At 37.3% G+C, this 12,780-nt stretch overlaps 1 protein-coding gene across 2 annotated transcripts in view; it reads right to left on the reverse strand.

The window, feature by feature from the left end:
• The window catches only part of DPYD (dihydropyrimidine dehydrogenase), a 1,077,299-nt gene that overhangs the window by 260,285 nt on the left and 804,234 nt on the right, over positions 1-12,780 (reverse strand). The gene's annotated exons all lie outside the window — the stretch shown is intronic.

Here is a 12,780-nt window from a genome sequence, read left to right on the forward strand (position 1 = left end):
AGAACCTTGGGTAGGTAAAAATGTAACTAGCCCAGCTCTAGGGACCGTAGGCATTAGTGGGATTTGGAGTTTGGGATAAGGATATCTGAGAGTATATATGAATTACACATGTACATAAAATTCAAACAATTGCAGATAGTGGAAAATTAGGCATTGCGTGGTTCTGTGTTAGTGTGTTAAACCTCTCAATGTTTTAAACTTGGTTAGAAAAGCTCAGGATAACAAAAAAAGACTTTTTGTTTATTTTGGGGAAAAGGAAGATCAAAGATGGTTCTGTGGTATGACGAGGACAATGGGATGATAAGATAAAGTTTTATAAAGTTTTTTTTAAGGTTTACAGAGCACTTTACATACATTATCTCATTTGATTCTCATAAGAATCCTGTGAGATGGATGCAATTATTGTCATTCCCATGTTCCAGATGGGGAAACTGAGGCTGAGAGATTTAGTATCTTACTTAGGGTCACATAGCTAGAAAATGACTGAAGTAGGATTTGAACTCAGTCCTTCCTGATTCTGAGTTCAACATTTTGTCTTCCGTGCCACCTAATTTCCTAATGGAGACAATGTAGAACCTGCAGAAGACAGCACAATGTTCACTGGAAAGGGCTTTAGAGGTTATTTATTTCAATCTATACCTAGACAAGAATTTCCTTTACAAATCCAAGACATCTCAAGGAAGCCCATTACGTTTCTGGATATTTCTGACCCTAAAAAACACTTTCTTCTATGGGACAATCCTTCAGAACCTAGAAGATATTTGTCATGTGTCCCTAAGTCTTTTGTTGTCTAAGCTAAATATTCTCATGTTCTTCAAACCATGTATCATACATATCATGAACTTAAGGAATTTGGCTTCTATGGTTGTCTGTCTTTATCAATATTCTTCTTAAAATGTGGAATGACTGGGACAGAGCACGCAAAACTATTATGATTTCCCTAGGCCTGAATGTTATTCTGCATTTTACATAGGCTAAGATTGTATTAGGTTTCTTGACCGCCACATTACACTATTGATTCATTAAATTTGTTGTTCACTAAAACTCTCAAACCTTTTTCTATGGAATGTGATCTCCCCTATATTTGTGAAGACAATTTCTTAAACCAGCTTTTAAGACTTCACAACTCTCCTGACTAAATTTTAGGATTAGATTTGACCCAAAGTTGGGATCCCACCAGAAGAGAACACACTTTAGGGAAGGCTGTTCCATTTCCTGAACTACCTGAATAACTTGGAGTTACAGGAAAGTCACAAAATAGAGATTTTCTGCTCCCTCATGTTATGATGTGAGCTGTTTGTTACCCCTGCCCCCAACTGTTGGGGCCACATCAGCAATGTTCTTTTCACTCTAAGCAGCAGAGTGCTTAGTAACCATCCCCTCTCCTTTCTAGAATGCCAGCTTTCCAAACTCTGGAACTTTTGAGATGCTGTTAAACCAAACCCAAGCCTCAAGCTTCCCAAGATCTAGGTTCCACCACTCAAGAAATACCCCTCCTCCTATTAGGTGGTGGGGATTCAGGAATGGATTATATAGGAACTCCTCATTCAAATCCATGTGGGATAGATAACTTCTATGTGTTTCTTCAGGATATTGTTCTTCTTAGGTAAGAAAAAATCCACTTTCAGGTCTCAAGTCTCTGGAGACGAGAAAGGGAAAAAGTGTTCAGCAGTCTTCCCCTTTGTGTGGTTAAGTATATGCAGCTTTCATGTATTTTTTCCCAGAGGTATTAACGACTCCTGGGGAGAAACTGGCAAGATCCTATTCCCCAGATCCTAGATTTGCTTTAAGCTTTGTTGTATCTTAAGTATCTCTCCAAAAAAAAGGAATATTGGAAAGAAGATCAAGGCTGCTGAGGAGGTTCCCTTTCGTAAAGTGATGGCTTCTTTCATAAAAATTCATTCTCCGAAGAGCTTGAGCTAAGAAAATCATCTTGAGGCTAAGACAATCATTGAAACCCATCCATTGAGAGGCTTCAAGGGATAGTTCTAAATGACCAAATTCATTTTTGGTGCAGCCCTAATCACCCAAATCTAATCAGGAGTTATATTTTTGGCATGGGCATGGTAAGGCTATGAAAAGAGTGGAAAAATGTTCCAAAGAAAGCTATTGATTTTTCTTCATTGCCAACAGTCATGGAGTGATAGAATTACATTTATCCACCTCCTTGAATGGTTCATCAGAAGAGGTGAAGAACCCTATGGTGGTGAAGTGGCTGACCACAGCACTGAATAGGAAGGGGAAAACCCACAGTAGAAAAGATGCTAATTAAAATACTGGTAGAACCTAGTTATTTTCATAAACACCAAACACTCTAAAAACAAGCTATAGCTTTGTGAACTTTCATTCCAAATATCCTTATATCCATTTGAGGTGGGGAAGTGGGAAAGGAGGGGGGGCAAAGAAAGAAGTTATGAACAGATTTAATCATTCAAATTATTGATTTTTCAATTTCTGAATGAAGTAAATGCCCTGATACATTTTGCTCAGGATTCTTACCTCCCAGGTATCTGACTTTCCAGTGTTCCACATGAGCTAGAATAGGTCTTGGCTGACTTTACGTTATGATTATATCACAAGATAAGCATTTTCTTTTATTTAGCCATTTTTGGTAGTATTGATCTATTTTTAAAGACATCAACTTTCAGTTACTAGACATCTTTAAGTAAAATTGGAATGCTGAAGATGTCCCTGATCAGGTACAGTCATTCTAGGTGGCCTCTGGGTCTTTTCTGATTTATGTGGTTGGATTCTGTGCATGTGACACTGTATGTCTATGACTAACTGATCAGTAAAATACTCTTTTAACATGCCCAATGACTCTGCCTATTTCCATGAAGGTTTAGCACTTTCCCCCTATTTCCCTAGCTTGATAAATACTGGAGAACCACTAGTTGCCCTGGAGTTTACAGAGGAGGCAATTCAGTGTGAAATTAAGAAGCAAGAGGAATGCAACTAATGAGTCATTCTAGAAGTAGATAACATCCTAATGAGATGGTGTTTTTGTTTAAGTGGTTTTTATTGAATGACTGCCATCTAACAACCATTTTAATTGAAGGCAGAGTGAATGTCCTCAAAAGGTTGAGGAAATGCCCCATTTGTGTTGGGCAGTGTTCTCATATGTAGCAGAGCACTGCCAGTTAAACGTTCCCCATGCTCCTAACCCAGTGCCTGGCTTGAGAAGATCATAGACCAATATTCCAATTATGCTAAATCATCTGACAGTATTACTAAACCTCAGAGCAGTAGTCTTGGGGTTCAGATCTAACTAGTACACAGGAAATCTGGTGCTTGGATCTACCTAGTGCACAGAACGGTCAAATGAGGTTAATATTGAAGGGATGGCATCGTACAGCAAAGATGTTTTTGGGTACATAATGGTATTAATTTCAAGTGCTGAAAGCATCTTAAATACCATGGACTGTGATTCTGAGCAGGAAAACAAATAAATAAATTTACTTGCCTTGATTAATTCAGTTTTATCTCATCAATATTAACTATTTTTATTGTACCTGTATAGAAAGCAATAGTGTAGCAATAAGAGGATCAGCATTTGGACAGAAATGATACATAAAATGACTTTTTCCTCTAACTTATTATCTTTCCATTCTTTTACATTATTCCTCTCCATAAAATCTTTAGTCCAACCATACTGACTTGGGGGTTGCTCCTCATATATGATGCCTCATCTCCTGTATCCATGTATTTGTACTGGCTTTACCTCAGAATGGGCTCTTTCTTCATTGTCACTTCTTGGAATCCCTAGTTTCCTGTAAGCGTTACTTTAAGTACCATTTTTTTCTTTTGCATTACTTTTAGGAGGCCTTTCCTGAGGTTCTGTCTTTTTCTGTTTTAGATGCCACTTACCAAAAAATGAGAGAGTAGGAGAGACACTGATGCACAAGTCATGATATTTAAAAAGAGCTACTGCCTTCCTATTAAGTATTCTGGCTAAGAGCTGAACAATTAATTGATGTGATAGTTGCCATGTTTTTGATAATGTATAAGAAAATATCATGCTGCGGATGGAAGCTCAATTCCAGGTGGACAGTCTCGGGCGGGTAAAGGTGGGAACTTCTAAATCTTAGAGTTCTCACGAGACCCCCCAGGAAACGATTGGGAATCGAGGTGAACCGAGCTATCTCATGTATTTCCGCCTCTTCCCATGAGAAACGTGATGGGAGAGAGCTCTCCCCGCCCTCGAGATTGTCCTGGATCTGGGCACACTATTGTTATCTAACAGCACGGTATACAGATGCAAACTATGCTGCTGGAGAGTTTAAGTAGGATCAGGAAAGCCTGAAAGTTCTCTTGGGCGGAGGGGCGCGGAGCGGACAGGACAACAAGGCTCCGCTTTTCCTCTCTCTTCTCTCCCCTCCCCCTCTCTCCCCGCTTGTACTTCTACTTCCAATCTCTTATTGTAAGATCTTTGCCTCCTTGGGAGATTCTTCGCTTCCTCCTAAGGAAGAATTCCCCTGCACTTGTAACTAGACCCTGAAATAAAGCTCAACCCTTGTTCGACTCTGGAACGTCCTTTCTCTCATACGAGCATCCGGTTTGGCCAACCGAAGACCTCCGATAGAGGTAAGGGAAGACTCGGGTAGCCCTCAGGCCTCTAGGCCTGGCAATATCAGATATATCCTTTCATTGCCTTTGAACTCATTCTAGGTAATGGATAAAGTGACAGGTGGAGGGGTGAGGATTTACTGTGTTTGCTTCTTGTTGTTAAGATCATCTGAAACTTGTTTAAAACAAGTCCTTTACTTTTGATCAGATTCAAAATGTGTATCTGTAGCTCTTTGATTTGAAGTTATATGAAGAGTAAATATACAAACATCTCCCTCAATACCTGAGGGGATTCTTTGAATTTGTTTGATAGAATTCACTTTTAAATCCATATGACTCCTTGGGAGTCCATTTATATACTTATTCAGTTTCTTCTTCTGCAATGAAGTTATTTAAATTCTCTATTTCTTATTTTGTTAATGTGGGTATTTTGTGTTTTTGGTAGAGATTCATTAATTTCATTCAGACTGTCAATTTTATTGATATATACTTGAGTAAACATATCCTAATAGTATTCTTTATTTCTTCTTCATTTATTATGAATTATGCTTTTTTCATCTTTGATACTCATAATTTTGTTTTCCTCTTCATCAAATTAGCTAATGGTTTGTCTATTGTTTATTTCCTATTTTATGTAATTAAATTTTTTGTTTCTAATTTTATTATTTCATTTATATGAAGATTTCTGGTTTGGTGTTTAATTGGGGTTTTAAAAAAATGTTGGTTTTTCCAATATTTGTAGTTGGAATTCATTGATCTAGTCTCTTTTTAATAACAGCATTTAGAGATATAAAACTTCTTTTATAATATTTTTGTCATATTGTCATTATTATCTTTAATGAAATTTTCATTTCTATGACTTGTTCTTTGATCTAACAGTTCTTTACGATTAAATTATTTAGTTTCTAGTTTTTTAAATACTTTCCCAGGGATTCTTTAATATAATTTTATTGGATTGTGATTAGTAAAGGATATATATATAACATTATTGCTTTTATGTTTGTAAAGTTTTTATATTCTATGACATGATCAACTTTTGTAAAGTAGCCAAGCACAGCTGAGAAATATGTATATACCTTTCTTTTCCCATTCAGTAATTGTCATGGATCTGCCATGTCTATATTTTCTAAAGTTCTGATACTTCAGGGGCATATCTCCCATAAATCAACAATGGCTAACCCTAACAGTTCAGTTGCTACATAGTATTGCTCCTGTCAAATGTAGACTGGAAGGATTTTCTCTGGATGAGTGTTTCTCTCAGTTATCATTGAGCTGGAGTCCAGAAGGTACCTAGTAAAGTTCACTCCTTGCTCCTCAGGGGAACAGTGCTTTGCTGGCTCTAAACTCAAACTTTTGAATTCATGAGATTAGAGGCTCTATTTCCTTTACCTGTGAGTGAAGGAGCCCCTGTGCTCTATAAAAACCACCAAAATGAAGAATTGGCTGATGCTGACGAATCTTACTGGATGCTTCTACAGATAATCACAGAGTCTCTTCTTTACTACAAGGCTAGGCAACCAGAGAAATTTACAGAATGTCCATACATGATCCATGGTCTCTCCAAGGCACATCCCATTCCACATCATCATGACTCTTCCAGAATCAGAAGAGTCTTACAAACATGTCCAGTTGGGGAAATGCCATTAGAGACATTACATTAAAAAAATTGAAAGGAAAGATGGGAATCCTGACATATTTCAATGGTTTAAGGGGATACACAGGAAAAAAAAGGAAGGAGAAAAATCACTGAACACTTGGCAGCTAAGCAAAAGATATAAAGCTCTCCCTAAAGGGGAGGAAGTTGAGAAAGAAGGAGCTACCTATCCCTGAGGAAATGATAACATGGATACACAAGTGATGTCAGGAGCTCATACTGATAGACTCAGAAGAGGAAGTCATGTACAGCTAAGCTTGGTAGCTCCCTTCAAAGGGATGTTAAGGCTGTTGTCCTCTTAATAACAGAGAAGGCTGTGGTCTTCCTGGGGTATTAATCTAAACCTCACCTGAGAACCTCCTATACCTGCTGCCTGTTTCTGATGATTAATGTGGACTGAAATGATACTCCAAATGGAACTTTCAGAGTACTGCCAAAGACCACATAGTTTTAGACAAGAAACAGAGAAACTTCACTCTAAAAGTTGTGTTTTCATCATAGTTGCTCACAGAAGACAGAGATTCAGAAGAGAAAGAGAAAAGAAATTTGGTAAGGCGGGGATCTCATCTGGGAATTATATTTGAATTTCTGGATCATTTAAAATACTGGAACAACAGACTCTTGGCTAGGAAGAAATCTGCCTAAAAAGGGCTGTTAAGAAGATATTTGCCTAAGGTCTTGCAAATCTCATCAAAAGAACTTTAAGCTGGAAAAAAGGAGAGGGAAGAAACTGCCTATGTAAACTCTCTAAGATAGATATAGTACACAGTAGCTAAGTAGGAGAATAGCAGAAGATAAATTCAAATGAGAAAAATGAAAGGAAGGAACCCTTAGTAAAGCCCACGACCTCATATGTCTATGCAACATGCAAGGTGAATTGGAGATCAAAATTCAAGGAATAAAACTGAACTTCAGTGCCTGGATATTCCCATGTTGGTTTCAAGTTGATAACCCTCATCTATTTTTGACTACTTCTGTCTAAATATTTCCAGATCATTTTCCTCCTCCTCCTCAGGAAAGCTTATTTGTATAAAATTTTAAACAGTACTTAAGCATTTTTGTAAAAGGGATTTGTGTTGTGTTGCTCCTTTGAGATAGAAGTGCAACAAAGGGAAGACCATTAAGAAGTTATTTTTCCCAGCTTTCCTCATTAACTTTTACATTTCAATAGAATGCTAGGGGTATAAAGGACTTCAGTGTTTATGTAAGGGATTTTGTGCTTTCCAGCTTTTATATTTTTCTCGGAATAAATAAAAAAGACTTAGGTTTGAATCTAGGAGAGTTTCTAGTTTTGTGACTATGGATAAGTCACTTAATAACTAACATAGCTCCTTCATAGGGTAATTCATTGGACCGTTATGAAACCTGAATGGGATTATGCAGGTAAAGTGTCTTGGCTTTACAAATTTTAAAGCACATCTAAATGCCAACTATGATGATTATGTACTCTAACCTTATTTTACAAGATTAAACAAAACATAACTGAGGCTTAGAGAGGAAGTGACTTACCAATGGCCACGTAGCAAGTTCTTGATCTTCAGGGAAAATAAATAATTGAAAAGGTGTGACTTTTAAAACACTACTTTAATTGCAAGCAAAGCTGTCATGTTAGCATTGCAAAAAGATCTCAATTTGTCTATCCCAGGATTCCTTTACTTTGAAGCCATGAGAGCAGAGAATTCTGGGAGCCTGTTTTAGTGCAGCTCGAGGTGAAATATTTTAACTCTTTTAAACAGCAATCTGTGAAAGTCTGTAGATGTAACTTGTAAAAATGGGATGCTTTTGTTGAGTAAATGAAGACATAATTTTTCTCCTCTAAGTGAATTTTCATTGGTTTGTATCTAATAAGTGTAAAAACATAAAGGTCATAACATTTATTTTATAATAGAATCTTGAACCTGTATAATTTTGAAGAATACAGTGCTTTAATGGTAAGATGAAATATTCAAAAAAAGTTAAAATCACTTTTAAAAAAACCTCATCTCAAAACCAGCTATACATTAATATGAAAATTGTTACTTAGAGGCTAATCCAGTAACATAATCCTATTAAGGTTAGATTTATTCAAATTCAGACCCGTAGTGAATCAGTGCAGTTAGTTTGCATGGCATCATTGGTCTCTTACCAAGATTCTCCCAATAAAATAGCACCTTTAGGTAGTTTCCATCATAGGACCCAATTCAGTGTCATTAACCCCTGTATAGATGTTAACTTGCAACAACTACAAAGCAAACAAGCAAATGTTTACTGAATGTTTATTGTATCCCTAATTAATTTCAATCAACATCTGAACTGCTCCAAATATATGCAAGGCATATGCTAAGTACTGAGGATGCAAGAAAAAGATGAAATACTTCCTGCCCTCAAAAAGCTTCTGTTCTAAGGGTGATTCCAAATCCCACATACTATAGCAGTGTCCTACATGAGACTTAAGATGACATACCACTGCTTGTTTGCCACAGAGGTAGAAGTATTTAACACAATCTTCATTTTAACTGTTTATGACCCAGCTGGGGAGAGAATTAGTTATCTGAAAATAACAACATAAATGAAACTTCTCTTTTCTATCATAGTATTATAATTTGTTGATTGGGCAGCTAGATGATGCAGTGGATAGGGCACTGGGCCTGAAGTCAGGAGGACCTGAGTTCAAATCTGGTCTCGGACATTTACTAGAAGTGGTGACTCTGGGCAAGTTACTTAACCTGTTTGCCTCAGTTTCTTCATCTGTAAAATGAGCTGGAGAAAGAAATGACAAACCACTCCAGTATCTTTGCCAAGAAAATATCAGATGGAGTCAAAAAGAGTCAGACAAGGCTGAAATGACTCAACAACAACAAAATAATTTGTTGATTAGATTATTTTCTATTGATTAAGATGTCACTTGTTAAGAAAAAGAAGCAGGGGTGGAGCCAAAATGGCACAGGAAAAGCAGTGACTTGCTAGAGTTTTCCCCCTCCCACAAATCCACCAAAATACCTGTAAAAATGACTCTAAACAAATTCAGGAGCTGCAGAACCCACAGAAGGATAGAGTGAAACAAATCCCCAGACTAAGACAGCCTGGAAGTACCCGGCTGGGAGCACAGCACAGTCCAGCTTGGGCTGTTTTGGCACAGATGGGATCTGAGCAGGTCTGGAGGGGACTGAATTACTGGCACCTGTAGTGGTTTGCAGACTTCATGACCACAGAATACGGAGGACAAACTGGAAGGTCAGTGGAAAAAACCTGTTGAATCCGTGTGAGAGTATAGTGGTCTGGCCCTAGCCCCCTCTCCACAATGGTGGAGAGGGCTGAGGAGTCTGCATTAGCCACAGCAGCAGCAGGGGTAGCACCAGCAGCTATTTCTGAAGCTCTAGGCCCACAGACTGTGGGGGAATAGATTGACTGACAATACACCCTCCACCCCCACTGGAAGTAGAAACTACCTTGACAAAGAGCTCAAAAGTCAAGTAAATGACTGGGGAAATAAGCAAAAACTGGAAAAAGAATCATACTATAGAATTTTACTTTGGTGACAAGAAAGACCAAAATATACAAACAGAAGGCAACAAAGTCAAAGCCCCTACATCCAAAGCCTCAAACTAAAACATGAATTGGTCTCAGGCCATGGAAGAGCTCAAAAAGGATTTTGAAAGTCAAGCAAGAGAAGTAGAGGAAAAATTGGGAAGAGAAATGAGAGTGATGGAAGAAAATCGTGAAAACTGAGTCAACTGCTTGCTATAGGGGACCCAAAAATGCTGAAAAAAATAACATAAAAAACCAGACTAACCCAAATGGCAAAAGAGATTCAAAAAGCCAATAAGGAGAAGAATGCCTTAAAAAGCAGAATTGGACACATGGAAAAGAAGGTCCAAAAGTTCTCAGAAGAAAATAATTCCTTAAAGATTAGAATGGAGCTGATGGAGGCTAATGACTTTATGAAAAATCAAGAAATCATAAAACAAAACCAAAAGAATAAAAAAATAGCAGACAATGTGATATATCTCATTGGAAAAACACCTGACCTAGAAAGTGGATCAGGGAGAGACAAGTTAAAAATTGTTGGACTTCCTAAAGCCACAATTAAAAAAAGAGCCTAGACATCATCTTTCAAGAAATTATCAAGGAAAATTGCCCTGATATTCTAGAACCTGAGGGTAAAATAGATTTTGAAAAAAATCCACCAATCGCCTCCTGAAAAAAGACCCCAAAAGTAAAACTCCTAGGAATATTGTAGCCGAATTCCAGAGCTCCCAGGTCAAGGAGAAAATATTGAAAGCAGCCAGAAAGAAATAATTTAAGTATTGTGGAAACATAATCAGAATAACACAAAATTTAGCAGCTTCTACATTAAAGGATCTGAGGGCTTAAGGTCAAAGGAACTAGAATTAAAGTGACAAATAACAGTCAACAAAACTGGGTATATAATATTTCAAGGGAAAAAATGGTCATTCTATGAAATAGAGGACTTTCAAGCATTCTTGATGAAAAGACCTGAGCTGAGGAGAAAAACTGGCTTTCAAACACAAGAATCGAAAGAAGCATGAAAAGGTAAACAGGAAAGAGAAATCATAAGGGACTTACTAAAGTTGAACTGTTTACATTCCTACATGGAAAGATAATATTTGTAACTCATGAGACTTTTGTCAGTATTATTGTAGTTGGAGGGAACATATATACACACACATATATACATACACATACACACACACACAGACACACACACACACACACACATATATATATATATATATATATATATATATATGGAGAAAGAGAGAGAGAGAGAGAGAGAGAGAGAGAGAGAGAGAGAGCAAGCGCACAGGGTGAGTTGAATATGAAGGGATATATGTCAAAAAACAAAATTAAGGGGTAAGAGAAGAATATATTGGGAGAAGGAGAAAGGGAGAAATAGAATGGGGTAAATTATCTCTCAAATAAAAAAGGCAGGAAAATGCTCTTTCAACAGAGGGGAAGACAGGGGAGCTGAGAGGGAAAAAATGAACTTTACCCTCATTGTATTTGGCTTAAGGAGGGAATAACATGCACACTCAATTTGATATGAAAATCTATCATATACTATAGGAAAGTAGGGAGGAAGGGGATAAGCAGGGATGATAGAAAGGAGGGCAAATGGGAGGAGGGGGTAATTCGAAGTAAACACTTTTGAGGAGGGACAGGGTCAAAAGAGAGAAGAGAATAAATGGGGGACAGGATAGGATGGAGGGGAAATATAGTTAGTCTTTCACAGCATGACTGTTATGGAAGTGTTTTGCATGACTACACATGTATAACCTATACTGTATTGCTCACCTTCTCAGTGGGGGTGGGTGGGGAAGGAGGAAGAGAGAAAAGTTGGAACTCAAAGTTTTAAAAACAAATGTGAAAAATGTTTATACATGCATCTGAGAAATAAGACATACAGGCAGTGGAGTACAGAAATCTGTCTTGACCTATAAGAAAATAGAAGGGAAGGGAATAAGAGAAGAGAGGCGTGTGATAGAAGGGAGGGCAGATTGGGAGAAGGGGTAACATAAATGCATGCTGTCTTGAGGTGGGTAGAGGAGAGAGATGGAGAGAAAATTTGAAGCTCGCAATCTTGTAGAAGTGAGTATTGAAAACTAAAAATTAATTAATAAGAAAAGAAAAAAGTGTTATGCACACATAAAAAGAATAAGAATCAGTTAAGGCAAAAAAAAAAAATAAGAAGTCTGAAGTTTGTTGCCCCCTCTATCAATGGCTTTATGGATCAGTAAATTAGTTCTTAAAAGTTACTTTCTCTTAGTGGATTGGTTAATGCAGCGATTAGCCTCTATGTTCACATATAGGAAAGGAAGTTTAAAATAGTGTATAGCAGAGTTGGTCTTGAAGCCAGGAAGACTTTGGGTTTAAGTCTTGATTCTGATACATACTGGCTTCATGACCTTAAGCAAATCCCAACCTCCCATGCTCTAGATTATCATACTGTAAAGCTATATGTTTTATTGTTGGTCCTGGCCTGCATTGGCAGAGGACATTCCCTTACCCTGGAGCTTCACCTACCCATCAAATCATATGCTCATCCCTCCTCTATAACTATTTTCACTTCTATCACTTAGTCCATCAATAAGCATTTATTAGGTAGATTACATTCCAAGCACTAGCACCAAGGCTTTAAAACAAATGAACCAAAAAAACCATCCCCTCAAAATCCATTTTATAGTTATGAATCTCACTTTACCTTTGTAGGCTCTGTATACCTATTTCCTTTTCAAAGGAACACTAGTATCCATAAATTATTCTCAGTATCCATTACAAATGAATTTTGTCTTCCCAGTTGTATGTACTCACTGTACTGAATGTCAACGGTGTGATATGATCTCTTTTATGAGGAAACCTAGGATTACATGTTCTATTTATTATGTAATCCACAAATGAACTCTGACCTTGCTCCCACCATCTGGATTCAGATTAGATGTATAGGTATATTAATATTTACTAGATAAAATATTTTTTTTTCTTCCCAAGAGAGAAAGCCTTTGGCTTTATTTTGGAAATAATATACTTAATTATTTGTAGCTACATGATCAATGGTTGTA

This window comes from Notamacropus eugenii, chromosome 2 (assembly GCF_028372415.1).
Source record: "Notamacropus eugenii isolate mMacEug1 chromosome 2, mMacEug1.pri_v2, whole genome shotgun sequence".
In the NCBI taxonomy this organism is placed as follows: domain Eukaryota; kingdom Metazoa; phylum Chordata; class Mammalia; order Diprotodontia; family Macropodidae; genus Notamacropus; species Notamacropus eugenii.